The sequence below is a fragment of the Microcebus murinus genome, chromosome 1 (genome assembly GCF_040939455.1).
Source record: "Microcebus murinus isolate Inina chromosome 1, M.murinus_Inina_mat1.0, whole genome shotgun sequence".
NCBI classification, from domain to species: domain Eukaryota; kingdom Metazoa; phylum Chordata; class Mammalia; order Primates; family Cheirogaleidae; genus Microcebus; species Microcebus murinus.
The window spans coordinates 56,525,545-56,537,258 of NC_134104.1; the positions used below are offsets into that span (position 1 = coordinate 56,525,545).

The following is an 11,714-nucleotide window of genomic DNA, read 5'->3' on the forward strand; positions in this document are numbered from 1 at the left end:
TTTATAAGATTTTCATATTGCCGAGGACTTGGGCAATTCCATCATGTTCTGAAGAGAAATCATAGACTACCACCTCCAGCCATCTAGAATGCTTTGGAATATTCATTGTTTTGAAGAGTGAAATCTTCCAGAAAGCAAAGGATTTACCCTTTTAAGTGCCAAAACTTTATTTATTTCAACAATTTTGAATAAAATCTTTCCCCAAAATATGTGCTTTTCTTTCACTTCTTAAAAGTATGAAAAGTTCTTAACTGTGAACTTAATTTCACTGAGGACTGCCAGTTTCAAACTCTGCTATAATAAGAGAAATATTAAACTATGAATTCCATGAGAAATGAGTGCATGCAGAAACTGGTGAGGCCTGTCGTCTAGTTTATGGCATTGTACTGATGTTCATTTCCTTGCTTTGATGATAAACTCTACTTAAATAAGTCTATGTCCTTGGGGGAAGCCGGGAAAGGGTACGTGGAAACTATTTTTGCAGCTTCTGTTGAAACTAAAATTTCAAAATAAAATATTAAAAAGAAACTCTGTGTTTGAGAAGTGCTCACTTTGGCAGCACACATACTAAAATTGAAATGATACAGAGAATATCAGCATGGCCCCTGGAAGGGTGACGTGCAAATTCGTGAAGCGTTCCATATTTTAAAATAAATTATAAAAAGATAAAAATTAATTAATTAATTCGATAAAAACCTCAAGAAGACGATAGTCCTAGAAATAGTACAATTTCATACTGGTAAGTCCTTTAAAAAGGCTTGTCGAGTGTTTCAGGAAAAAAAAAAAAAAGGTTTCCCCAAACTTCTAGAGTACCTGAATAGAAGAAGAAATAAAGGGAAAAAGCAAGGAAGAAAGAAAGGCAGGCAGGCAGGCAGGAAGACAGGAGAGAAATACCTATAAAGCTCTATGGGAGAGAGTGTGCACTGGCAAAAATATGGAGGCTGCAAATTCAGGCAGACTCTGAGGTCAAATCCCCTTCCTAGCTTTGTGACACATTTCTTAAACTCTATAACACATTCCTCAAATTCTGTGTCTACCTTTGTAATATCAGGGATTAAAAATACACAATATGCCAGAATACTCAGTAGGGTATTCATCACCCAATGGACATTCAATAAATTGTCATATTCTAAACATCCTTACGGTTTTGGTTACTAATCATCAGATTGCAGCTCTCAACTTTAATGCATGAACAGAAGGTGCTGCTCTAGTTAATTTGCTGCCCCTCATCTGCTGTGAGTTTGGTACAGTTCTACATACAATAATAAATAGGTCCAAAATAAGGATTATGTCTGTGATAAAGTATTTTTGTTTTAGCCCACAGACACTAATTTTAGCTGCTCAGAAATCTTTTTTCTTTTGACTGACTTTCTATTATAGTTTTTGGCTGAGCTCCAGATGGATGGGATTCTTAGATGAGTTCTGGTTAGATAAGGCAGTGATATTAATAAAAAAATAGCCACCGTCTATTGATCATTATGGTCCTAACTATGCTAAGCATTGTCCATACATTATCATTTAATCCACAGTCTATGAGGTATCTTTACACTGCATATTAAGATATTTCACCGCTTGCCCAAGGGCCCAGTTAATTATCTGCAGAGCTGCCATCGCTGGGCCTGGCTGACTCCAGAGCCCACGCTTCTAACACACGGGGTACTATAACAGCTTCCTATCCCTTCAGTGCAATCAAAAGTGCTTTTAAATGTCTCCAGTCTGTAGGGTAGGAGCTTAGTCCCTTTGATGAAGAAGGTAAAAGGAGGTAAGAACACGAGAGAGGAAAAGAAAGTAGGAGTCAAGAATCCAGTTCTTTCAAAACCTCAAGAAGTGCTTGCTTTGGCAGCACACATACTAAAATTGGAATGATACAGAGAAGATTAGCATGGCCCCTGCAAGGGTAACATGAAGCGTTCCATATTTTAAAATAAAGGATAAAAAGAAAATAATTAATTAATTCAATAAAAACCTCAAGAAGACAACAGTCCTAGAAATAGTACAATTTCATACTGGTAAGTCCTTCTAAAAGGCTTGTTTCAGGGAAAAAAAAAAGGTTTCCCCAAACTACTAGAGAAAGAAGACCTTTTTCTCCCTTCTATATCCTGAAATCCCTCCTCTTCTATGCTGACTCTCCCCCCTAATGCATGACAGAACCAGCCAGGAAACATCTCTCAGAGCACATGAAACACCTGGACTTGAATTGCATAATTCCCCTTTAGAGGCAATCCTTAGGAACCGTCCACTTTGCATTTTGAAGAATTTCCGTCTTTAGCGACCTGACATCTGAATAAATGCTAACGATCTTGCCTGTTGGTCCACAGGTGTTCACTGCTTATGTGCTTAAGCCTGCAAAGGGGGTCGTGGGGGTAGACAGGAAAGAAGGAAAACAGGGCACTCCTGCTTGCAAGACGCTCTCCATCTAGCAGAGAACCTGGTCTAAGAGGTGTGGGGAGAATGCACCTATTCTACAAGGGAAGAGAGACCAGAAGCCAGCAAGGTTGTGGGCCTAACCAGCTGTAAAGTCAGAGGAGTTTAAACAGAAAAGGCTGCTGGGCCTTGGCACGAATTTTGCAATGAGTTGTGGTGTGAGGGATGTTTGGAGCAACTGTAAACAGGAACTGCTATGTCCTTATTAGGAATAATCACTTCTCCAGGCAAAGAAGGGGCTGTTGAGGGATTGAAACACATTTTGTGCCTGAGGCCTCTTTCTCCATCCTAGCCCCAGCCCGCCCTCCCTGTTCCTCCTGTAAGAACCAACTGAGTCTGTACTGTATGGCTGCTCTTTGAGATGGCTGCTTGGCAGTGCCCAAGAAAAGAAAAAGCCAGGGATTCCATCTGGCTGGATCCACCTCGATCCCAGCTGCTCACAAGAGCTGTTTATTCTCCCAACACTGAGCCTAGTATAGCCCTTCTCCCTACAGGGTGGCCTTAAGAGCTGTCCAGCAGGCCTGGCAAAGTTTGCCAAAGCCGGAACACTGGGCAGGACTTCAGGGGGTGGGCATGGGTGCTCAGCAGGCTGCATTGGAGGGGTAAGAGCTCAACAGAAAGCAGAAGCTATGGAAAGAGCAGATTAGTGCCTGAGCTTCCCTCTAGGGAAAGACAGAGGCTCAATGCCTGAGATCATTGCCCAGGGCCTGCCTTGATCTGGTATCACCTGTACAGAGGTGACTAAAAGTATAGACTGTGGCAGCAATGTGAGTCAGAATTCTGCCTTTGCTCTTCCTAGATGCATTTGGGAAGGGGGGGGAGATTAAAGTAAAACCTGGCAAGAAGCTGAATCTAGGGGAAATGAAGACTCTTTTATTAATAGAAGTCTAGGCATAGGACAAACCACCTTGGAAGTGGTGAGGTGTTTATTAAAATTTGGGATTAAGGAGGCTGAGCAAATTTGAAGATGAGTACAAAGTCAGATTTTACATTTTGAGATTGAAGCGCAAGCAAAATATTCAAGTGAAGATGCCAGTAGGCAGTTAGAAAAACAGAAATGGAGTTTAGGGAGAGGTTAGAACTAGCTTTTCTTCATCAATGATCCACGCAGGACCTTATTTTATTTATTTTATCTTTAATGATATGTCGAGCACCTCAAACCTATAGCACAACACAAGTACTAACCATGACCAGTAACCCACATCCATGCAGCACTCATAAGTAGTCCTTCCCTTCACCTCAGAGAAACTGTGATCCAGATTTCTGCGTCTATAATTTTTTTACACTGTTTTATGTTTTATTATGTATATGTTCTTGACTAAAAAGTAAATTGATTTATTTTGCTTGTTTTTAAACTTTATGGGGAGGTTATATTATAATGTTTATTACAACATGCTTTTGAGATTCATCCATGTGTGACTGAATATCATTAATTTTCACTACTGTATAATATTCCATTGCATGAATGTGCTCAGTTTATCTCATGTCATTGGTCATACGGGTTGCTTCCAATTTTTTTGCTATTCTGAATAGGGAGCTGTGAACATTTTTTTTTTTTTCATGTGTCTCCTAGGACATATATGTGAGAGTTTCCCTTGGGCATATTCCTAAGAGTGGAATTGCTGGGTCCTACAGAATCAAATGTTCAACTCCCAGATAACAACAAATTGTTGTTCAAAGTTGTTGTGCCAATGAGGTGAAGATTTGAAAGGTATCACCAGGGAGGTGACTGTTAAAGTTGACCCATACAGAGCAAGAAAAAAAGAGGACTGAGGTCAGATTCATAGCAACATGTACATCCTAGCATGTAGAAGAGGAAGAGGAGCCAGAGAAGGAGATAGAAATGGGTGGTCAGAGGGGAGGGAGTGCAGTCGAGAGAGAACAGAGTCAGGCATGCCAAAAGAGGAGAGTTTCTTAAAGACCGCATCAAAAGATGCTGCAGAGACCATTTGAGGAGGATAAAGGTCGAGAAAAGGTCAGTGATCTTTAAGAAAACTATTTGTGGCTTTGTTGATTGCTGAGGGTGGAAGCCAGGTCTCAAGGGACTAAGGCTGAGTGTGGGGAGTGGTGGTGGAAAAAGTACTGTAAATACAAACACAATTTGGGTAATCTGACAGTGGGTTGGGGAGTATAGAACGTTAGAAGAGATAGTAGAGCTGAGACATGGTTTTTAATTTGTTGTTTTTCTAAGGATGGGGAAATTTGACATGTTTATAGATTCAGAAGTAGAAGCCAATGGAAAGGAAGAGACAACCTCATTGTAGAGGAAAGTCTTTTAAGGGTCTGGAGAGGATAGGATGTGGAGCACAAGTTTGTTCTTGGCAAGGAGGAAAAACCCTATTTCTCTGAGACAGGGAAGATGGAAAAGGCTTTCAAATGCATCGAAATCATCATCACCTTCATAGCGACGAACATTGATTGACTGCACCATGTAAAAGATCCTAAACTAAGTACTTAACACATATTATCTCATTTAATCCTCTCAACAGCCCTATGGCATGAGTACTTTTTTTCATCGCTATTACAATTTTCATTTTACAGCAGAGGGAAACTGAAGCTGAGAGACAGGACTAGACCCAGCTAGCTGATTGAGGCCATGTGCTCTTAATCACTACATGTAAGCTGAGCATTAGAAAAGTAGAACAAGTTTGCACTAAATGGCAAAAGCTTAGAGCTGAAGGAAATGAGAAATGTGAGAAGAATGAAAAATGTTTGGACTAGGCACTCTTGGTGGGTGATAACAAGTCAGGGGACGAGGAAAGGGAATTGAACATGTTGGGCTCCTACAACGCTTCAGGCTAAGTGCTGGGCCCTTTAAATACATTGACGTATGTCAACAGAGATAAATAAAAAGATGTCTAAGAAGTAGCAAGGGCCCAGTAGCGACTGGGAAGCATCCACATATAGTGGAACTGTCTCGTCTGGCTTTCTCCAGCATGCTCAGACGCCGACAGCAGGAATCTGGAGAAGACGGCGCAGCTGAGCATGGGTTAGGGGACACACAGTGGAAATCAAGAGGCAAAGGGGTGGAAAAGGCCAGAGAGAACCACTTACCGGCTGGCTGTGACCCACATGGGAAGGAAGGCAAATAAGGTCACAGGGACTGATAGACTGAGAAGGGGATGGAGAGATCAAGGGACTAAAGTTCACAAAGGGGTACAGAGCCAGTTCAGCATTGGCATGAGTGGGAGGGAGTGGGGAGATGAAAGCCTAATGCACAGAGGACTCTCATAGTTTGGGATTCTAGAGGTTTAAGTAGCTGAGTGCTGAGAGGTTTGCCGTGTGGTCATCCTGGTGGGTGCTGAAGAAGAAAAGGGTATAGACGAGGGCCACTGGGATTGAGAAGACAGAAGGCTCAGCTATATAAAGCACTTGTAGTTTATGTTATTTTATAACCTTCATAACTGCCCAGCGGTGTAGGTGTTCCTATAGACATTACATACATGACCAAACTAAAGGTCTCCCAATTTGGAGGAAGCAACAAAGGGTTGTAAACTAAGTCTCTGTCTCCAAGTTTCCCTCTTCCTCTTCTTGGCCTGAAACTCCCACTCACTATTCAACAATCAGTTCAAATATCCTCTCCAATAAGATTTCCCTGCTCTTCAACATGGGGTCAGGTGCTCTTCTTCTGAGATTTCATGATTCCTGTCATCACCTTGTGTCCTAATTACCTGTTTATTTGTCTCTTGCTAGTCTAAAGGAAAGTAACTATGTCTTTATTTATCTCCAGCACCTAGCATCATTACTGAGCCAGAATGGGCTTAGCAAAAGTTTATGGAATTAATCAATGTGTTTGAAAACAATAGACTGGGACCAGAGACACATCAAACCAGGAGTCTCCATTTCTGATATTTGGACTTACAGTCCTGGTAAGTGGAGTTTAAGAAAAAGCATTATTTATAAAAATAAGGCAAGTGTGGCAGGGGTTAATAGAAGAGCAGCCAAGAGAAGCATGGGAGGGGTGTGGAAAGGGGTGGGTGGATCTGGATAGGAATGAGTTCAGAAAGGAGAGTAGGAGATACAAGTAGAGCAGTACTGAATATATTTGTTGAATTACTTAAGTCATTAATTAATCAAAAGCCTCAGTTTCCCTGCAAGCTACTAGATAAAACCCTATTTGCCCTCCAAAGAAATCCTACCTTCATCACTCACCCTACCCCAGTCCCAGAAGAAAATGGGAAGGGAGAGAGAGTCTTGCAACTCTCCCTCCTCTACTCAACTGCCACCATAGCCTTGCTTGTGCCCCCATCCTCTCACCGAGCTTCCCTCCCAACCCCAGCTCCCCCTAAACCTCCCAGTTCCCTTACACAGGCCTCCCCTCACACACACACACACACACACACACACACACACACACACAGAGGCACGCACGCTCACACACACACGTGCGCACACAGGCACTCCCCACTCCCCCCATGCCTCCCACCCCCACCGGCCCTGCATCATCCCATCCCCAGAGGAGCATCTGCCCTTGCTCTCTCTCTGGCTGCTTCTCTCCTCCCCGGTTTCCCAGACTGCAGGAAGAGAAAGGCTGTTTTCAGTTAAGGCTTTGGTCACACACAGATGCCTTTTCCATTACTCTTGTTTTTCCTCTTGAAGTGTAACATTTCCAATTAACTCTCTACAGGGAGGTGGCCCTGCACTGACCACCCCACGTGGGCGTGTGAAGAGAGGAAGGGGGCAGGGTCCTTGGAGGCTGGCCCTGGACTGCCTTCAGCTGACCCCTGTGCAGGCTGCCACAGCTCCTTTCCTTCGGATTAGAGACGGTGACCCTGTGGACACAGTGTGAGGGCATGTCACAGGTTTGCCTATCTCTGTGGCTAAAGTTGATAAAGTGGACCCTCTCCTAAGCCCCAGTACTGACCCTCTAATAGTCTAAAGACACTAAATAAACCTTCTCAGATGAAAACATGGAATTTATCTCGCTTTATCTTAAACCCTAGGGGAAGAGTTAGAAAGCAAGGACTGCAACGGACCCATGAAAATCAAGAAAGATTTGTCCCTCAGGGAATCTCCAATTGTGTACATTTCTCTATAGCAATAATTTTCCCCACAAATGATGGTAGGGTATAAGTGAAAACATTAAGGAATCCCTCCTGTGCCCTAAAGACAGCTTCTGCCCATGTGATGTAAGAAAATGCACAAAGTTGTTTTGAAGTCAGGATGCTGAACAGTTGGTTCAGTTCAGTCACTAGTCCTCACCATAGAGCAGGAGATTCAACTTTGGGCCTTAAGAAAATGAAAGGTTGACATTTCATGGGTCTTGAAGGTTGGTCAAGAATTGTCAAAGTAAGTTGGGCATGGCAGCTCATGCCTGTAATGCCAGCACTTTGGGAGGCTGAGGCAGGAAGATAGCTTGAGGCTAGGAGTTGGAGTCCAGCCTGGGCAACGTACCGAGATCCCATCTCTACAAAAATTTTAAAAAATTAGCTGGGCATGATGGTGCATGCCTGTAGTCCCAGCTACTTGGGAGGCTGAGATGGGATGATCACTTGAGCATAGGAGTTCAAGGCTACAGTGAGCTATGATCGCTCCATTGCACTCAAGCCTGGGCAACAGAGTGAGACCTGGTCTCTTAAAAAAAAAAAAAAAAGAATTGTCAAAACTGCAAGTGTTTAACTTGTGAAAGTCAAATGTTTCTGTGATAAGAGTCCTTGGTGTGTGGCCGGGCGCGGTGGCTCACGCCTGTAATCCTAGCTCTTGGGAGGCCGAGGCGGGCGGATTGCTCAAGGTCAGGAGTTCAAAACCAGCCTGAGCGAGACCCCGTCTCTACTATAAATAGAAAGAAATTAATTGGCCAACTGATATATATATATAAAAAAATTAGCCGGGCATGGTGGCGCATGCCTGTAGTCCCAGCTACCCGGGAGGCTGAGGCAGAAGGATCACTCGAGCCCAGGAGTTTGAGGTTGCTGTGAGCTAGGCTGACGCCACGGCACTCACTCTAGCCCGGGCAACAAAGTGAGACTCTGTCTCAAAAAAAAAAAAAAAAAAAGAGTCCTTGGTGTGATTTTGTGTACTACAGTAAGCCAGATATTGCACTAGGGGTTTCAGAATGACTGCAAAGTGTGCTGGGGGTTGACCATGACCATGGCCATGATCTTGTGATACACCAGAACTGCCATGGAGAAACCCCATCCCTGCAGAGGGCCTGGATTCCATTGCCCTGCCCATTTGGATCTCCACTTTGAGAATCCTCAATGCTGAGTTTCATGGATGGAGATTCATCTGATCAATTCTGGGGCTGGGAAAGGGATTGGAGCAGTCCCCTCAGCAGCTCTAAGAACAAAGGCCATGGGAAATGGGGCATAGGAAACAGCAGGGGGATGAGAGGTATTTCCTTTGAAGGGAGGAACAGGAGATTCCTGTCAGATTTGAGGCCCAGAGAATTCTAACAAGTGAAGGACATATGGCTATCTATAATCGCAAAGTAGGCTTGGTTACACCTTGAAAGCTCTGGGTCCCCTCTCTAGGCACCTGGGTCCAATTATCCAGGGTCCTAGCTACTTAGAAAAGAAGCTGCATTGTGCTCTGATTCCCAGCCTGACTCTACTCTCTCCAGACCTTCATCCACTTTCTGAAGTGAATTTAAAGGAACCAGATGGAGGAGAGGCCCCTGGTTGTTGACTCACACACTCTGGTAATATATTACATCTGCCATAACCTTTTAGCATTAGCAAGTTAATCGTTTGCACAGTTTGTCCTGGTAACAATGTCTATACACGGAGATGCTTATTTTAAAAATGTTATCAGGTAATATAAAATATTTAGGAAATGGAAAGGTGATTCAGTTAACATAGTCAGCAATACTCATTACATATTCCTTGCATTCAGATCACAGGAATAGGCACTTTGGAGAGAAAATAGAAAAAATGTGGTCCTCGACATCTAGAAGCAAACCTTCTGCTATAGTCTGAAGGTTTTTGTCCCCTCCAAAACTCATCTTGAAACTTGATCTCCAATGCTACCGTGCTGCGTAGTATGACATAGTGGGAGGTGCTTAGATCTTTAGGGCTCTGCCCTCATCAATGGATTAATGCCACAATAAGAAGGGCTTTCCGGAGTGGGTTCCTTTTCAAGCTTTTCTGCCACTCGAGTAACAGCCTTCCTCCCCTCTGGAAAATGTAGTGTTCACGGTGCCATCTTGGAAGCAGAGAGAGCAGCCCTCACCAGTCACCAAACCTGCCTTGATCTTGGACCTCCCCACGTTCAGAACTATAAGAAATAAATTTGTTTTTTTATAGATTACCCAATCTCAAGTATTCTGGTACAGGAGCACAAACCAGACTACAACATCTTCCAAATGGAGAGGGAGAATTCACCCAAAGGATAATTAGATGATTCACTATTGAAACTGGGGGGGGGGGTCTGGATCCACTTTTAATAGGATAGTTAGGAAAAGTTTCTCCAAAATGATGCTTGAAGCCAAGACCTGAAGAATGAAAAGGACCCAGGTTTACCAAGAACAGCTGGAACTTCTTTCTAGGGCCAGAATATACAAAGTCCTTGAGGCTGGAAAGAGCTTATTCAAGGAAATGAAAAGCATAATCAAAATTTCGTACCCTGTATTTTTACCTAATATAAAAATGCATTTCCTATTATTAATTTTTTCAAAATAGTCTTAATGACTGTATAGTGTTTCATTCTATAAATGTAATATAATTTGCATAATAATGCCCTTCAAAAATAATTTCAATTTTTTTGCCTCTACAAGCAATAGCAGCACAGCTTTATACTTAGATACATAAAAATACACACATGTATATAAGTATTTTTCTGAATTTTTATTTTTCCTTCAGGAAAAATTGCGAGGAGTGGTATACTATTTGATGAATAAACATTTTCAAACCAAATTGCTCTCCAGAAGGTTAGCCTATATTACCCTTTTACCAGCGTATGTGGAGCCCATTCTAGAAGAAGTAATGATTTGAGCAGAATTTTATTTTATTTTATTTTATTATTATTATTATTTGAGACAGAGTCTCACTTTGTGCCCAGGCTAGAGTGAGTGCTGTGGCATCAGCCTAGCTCACAGCAACCTCAAACTCCTGGGCTCAAGCAATCCTACTGCCTCAGCCTCCCGAGTAGCTGGGACTACAGGAATGTGCCACCATGCCCGGCTAATTTTTTGTATATATATTTTTAGTTGGTCAATTAATTTCTTTCCATTTTTAGTAGAGACAGGGTCTCGCTCAGGCTGGTTTTGAACTCCTGACCTCGAGCAATCCACCCGCCTCGGCCTGAGCAGAATTTTAAATGTAAAATAGGAAACAGAAATCCTTAATGTGGAAAATAATTAATTTCAAATTATTGAAAAATGTTAGGAATAGAAGTTACTTTAAAATATGTAGACCCAAACATACATAAGAATCAATATAAAAATGTTATCTCAAATCAATACATAGCTTTGGGAAAATTGTTTATTTGGGAAAAATTTTAAATTATATCCTTACCTCATAACATATACTGCAATATAATAAGTCCTCACTTAATGTCTTCAGTTAGTTCTTAGAAACTGAGAATTTAAGTGAAATGATGTATAATGAAATCAGTTTTACCATAGACTAGTTGATATAAATAAGAGTTAAGTTTCTATAGTATATTTCTGATCAGAAAAATATCACCAAAGTTCTAAATAAATACCCAAAACACTGCTAATATTAAACATTGGAATAAATGTGAGCTATATATAAAATGTGAGAAATATTAATAAAAACAAGTAAGAAAATTATTCACCAATTTATGGTGAATCAGTGAGTGAGACAGTGGTACTGGTGGTGGGTTAAATCAAGATATAAATGTTTGCAAAGCAGTAATTGTAAGAAGCACACCTATCACCATGAAGTTCAAAAATAATAACAAAGATGGTGAGCTCGCTGAGCACTTTCCTACCACATTACTCATTGTTGTGCACTTACATGATTACCATATACTTTACTAATTTTTATTTTACAATAATTTGTATTCATTAATTTCCCAATCCACTCATTCCAGTTAGAGGACGAGTGGCCAGAGTCTATCCCAGCAGCTCAGGGTGCAAGGTGGGACCAGCCCTGGACAGGAGCCGTCCCGTCTTGGGGCGCACTCACCCCCCCACACACACTCACTCACACAGGGACCATTTAGACATCCCAGTAAACCTAACGTGCACATCTCTAGGACGTGGGAGGAAACCAAGGACCCAGAGAAAACCCACATAGATATGAGAAGAATGTGCAAACTCCACACAGACATTGGCCCCAGTTAAGAATCCACTTTTTTTTTTTCTCATCGACATTATACTGGAACAA

General features: G+C 42.0%; 1 non-coding gene and 1 pseudogene across 1 annotated transcript; both read left to right on the forward strand.

The window, feature by feature from the left end:
- The first annotated feature begins 543 nt into the window (after positions 1-543).
- LOC142874952 (U6 spliceosomal RNA) lies at positions 544-648 on the forward strand. Its single transcript, XR_012922537.1, has one exon. It is a non-coding gene; the product is annotated as a U6 spliceosomal RNA (small nuclear RNA).
- Positions 649-1,827: 1,179 nt separating this feature from the next.
- Positions 1,828-1,922, forward strand: LOC142874981 (uncharacterized; annotated as a pseudogene).
- Positions 1,923-11,714: the final 9,792 nt, after the last annotated feature.